The 3195-nt window shown below is 53.4% G+C and overlaps 1 protein-coding gene across 4 annotated transcripts in view; it reads left to right on the forward strand.

Annotated features, from left to right (window-relative positions):
* Zmiz1 (zinc finger MIZ-type containing 1) overlaps positions 1–3195 on the forward strand; it is a 204016-nt gene that overhangs the window by 40931 nt on the left and 159890 nt on the right. The window lies entirely within an intron of this gene.

Below are 3195 nucleotides of genomic sequence, written 5' to 3' on the forward strand. Positions count from 1 at the left end.
GTGTGTGTGTGTGTGTGTGTGTGTGTGTGTGTGTGTGTATTGGGGGGCGTGGCTAAAGGTCCAGTGCCTTTCCGCTAAGAGCAAGATAATTGCTTTTTTCAGGAGCCTCACTGGGCAGCAGCTGTTGCTCCCCCAACCCTGCCCCATGCTAAGCTTGCGGCTCTGGGGGCTGAGGGGCTAGGAAGGAGCTGGGCTAGTACCGCCACTGTGGGACGAATTCTCCCAATCTTATCTCTCTCCCCTCCTAGTCACTGCCCGGGAGGGCTGGCATCTCTAGAAGGGTTTGGGGAAATGGAGAGGGATATTCAAAGCTGATAATCTCTAGGCCCAAGAAAGACCTGGAAGGTCACCTGTCAGTGTTCTCCACCTTTCCAGATGTTGAGGATCACCTGGGAGATCTAGTTAGCTATTTAAATTTCTGGGCTGTCTTCCAGATCCACATTCTGTCCAGGGAGAGGACAAGATGCTGTAGGCACAGCAGTCATCTGAGTGATTTGGTCCTCAGGGGAGTCTGAGAAGTCGAAGTCCAGCTTGTTTCTGATGTACCTGTGACACGGGGCCCTCCCTCTGCTTGCACACCTTTAGGGATGGCGTCCTCACCCATCCTACACCCACTCCTACGTGTACAAGCAACTGCCTCTACAGCTGCTCTTGTATGGCTGTCTTCTCTCATAAGGTGGACCTGGTGACCTTCCCTCGCCCAGCCTGTGAGCTTTGGTTCAGTTATGCCCCCCTCTGCTCATTAGGGGCTTCCTTTCTTAGCAAAGGGGATCTGAGGCTGGGAGTGGGTGCTGTGACCTGTGTGGAGTGGGGTGGCTGCATCAGACTGCTGCTAGCAGGAATTGGTGCTGGCATAGTGGGGACAGAAAAAGACCCGAGACCCATAATGACTTTGTCTTGTTGAGGCTCAGACCTTCCACTGAAGAGGGAACAGGGACCCATCAGAGATGGTTGAATTAGCTGTCTTTCTGGTGGGTGGTGGGCTAAGGGGTAGTGGTCACACATACTTTTAGAACAGAACTGGAATTGGGAGGATGAAGACAAGAGACCCACACAGAGGGTTTATGTGGGTGGACCCTAGCAGTGGGGGTCAACTGAGACCCTGTCTGTCCTAGTTACCCATGGCAAGGTGGGGAGGCTGCTGTGCAGGCTGGGTCTGAAGGGCCACACTGCAGGAGTACAGATGAGTCAGTGTCCTTGTCTGGCCCCATACCTCTTCCTTTGCTCCTTAGGGTTCTTGTGGTCTTATTTTAATAGGTAATTATGGGGGAATGGTACACATTTATGGTGTCATCTACAACAGAGAACCCGTTAAGCCTTCCTACTGGGGAACCCTCTTTGCACCCCCAAGTTCAGCTTCACCTTCAGTCCTTACTGGAGTTGAAGATGATGGTGAAGGACAGATGCCTCATTTGATGCTGGTCTCTGAAACGTGTTGCCAGGAGACTGATCGCCACAGGATCATTGTGTATGTGTGTGTGTGGGGGGGGGTCTCTTCCCTGGGGATGACCGGCCTCTGCTTGAAGAGCCTTCAGATTCAGAAGAAGAAGACTCAACCCTGCCTGAGGCTTTGTCTCCTTCCACCCAGAACTGTGCACATGCGGACCTAGGAAAGGGTGGGAGGGAGGGAAGGCTTCCTGGAGGAAGCACCCTCTGGTATGGTGGAGAGGGATAGGGCATCCAGTTGCAGAGGTGAGGCAGCTGTGGAGTATGGAGAGTAGAAAGGTTGGGCAGCAGGGCAGTCCAGGGAGGGGCTCGACCTGTCACTTAGGCCAGGGCCTCAGGATTTGTTTGGGTTCAGCTGCTATTGAAGTGTTACAACTACTTAGAAAAGTCTACTACCCTGCGCATGTATCTGCATAGATTGTCTCAACGAGAACATGCTTTTGTCACCACTGAGCTGCCCAGAAACACACCATCCCAGACCCCCTAGAAGGGCTGGGGTTCCTCTCAGACACTTCATGCAAAGGACCCTGACTTTTGACGCCTGCTCTCAGCTGTCTGTTGCAGCTTAAAAGGCATGGTCTGCAAGGGCCCCCCTCCCACTTGTCTGGGGAGCCCCTTGGGTCCATGTGACCCCTCCAATCACCTGAGGTAAAGGCCTCTTCCCCTCCTGGTAGTGGGCTGGACTACTGGCTGTTCCTCACTTCTCCACTGTCCAGTGAAGTAGAATGCTTTTTCTGTAGTCCTAAGCTTTCTGAGAGTCAAGGTCACAAGCAGAGCCTCCTGTAGCCATGTCTCTCCACCCCAGGAAATGCCACTTGCACTGAATCCTGTTCCTCAAAGCACTCGCTCACACAGGATCACAGGCGAAGAGCAGACTTACAGAGGGCATGCCGTGGCTATGCTACAGCCCCGAGTCCCCTTGTCTCTTCTTGACCTTGGTCTGAGTGATCTCCAAGGGTACACTCACCCAAGTTTGGCTTCCAGGTCCGTGCTCTGTCGGTAGGATTTATGTGTTGTTGCTGTGGGGTTCACCTCCTCTCGATGATGAGGGAGTGCATGGATGCTCCGGTTTGTCCGTTCTGTGCTGCTGTTTACTCTGGGGCTGTCGTGCCTGACACTGAGAAACCACTGATGAACAGTGTGCTTTACTATAGAAATGGACTTGCTAGGTGGCAGGATAGCCCACCAGACTGCTGTTTCCACGCCCTACTCCAAGATGGCGATACTAGTGTGTGCTGTGCCAGCAGTTTTTAGGGTCCAGAAAGGAGTTTTAGAAAGGCCTATTCACTGTGGACTGGCTTGGGGGGGGGGTGGTTCTTATTGGCAGCTGTGGAGAGGCTGCAAGAGGTTCCCTGCGTTGCCCTCCCTGAACTCTGGCTTCAAGGCTCCAGGCTGGAGGAAGAAGGGCTAGCAGGCTGAACAGTTTGTCCTGAGAAAGCCTTGTTCCCTGTGGCACTTTTTCCAGCCCTAGGGACTTCCTGTCTTCCATAGCTCATTCCCCCCCCCCCCAGTCAGGTGTCTGGAGACACAGCTGAGAGGAGCCTGTCGCCTGTCAAAGCAGGCTTCATACCTGAGTTTGCTGGCAGTGGGCAAAGTGAGGAGGCATGGTATACTTCAGGCCTTGCCCCCTCACTCACTAAGGAATTCTGGGAAGAGTGTGCCCCTATAAGGGCCCCAGTTTTCTCATTTGTAGAACAGCAGAGAAAATCTCTCTCTCTCTCTCTCTCTCTCTCTCTCTCTCTCTCTCTC

This window comes from Microtus ochrogaster, chromosome 6 (genome assembly GCF_000317375.1).
Source record: "Microtus ochrogaster isolate Prairie Vole_2 chromosome 6, MicOch1.0, whole genome shotgun sequence".
In the NCBI taxonomy this organism is placed as follows: Eukaryota; Metazoa; Chordata; class Mammalia; order Rodentia; family Cricetidae; genus Microtus; species Microtus ochrogaster.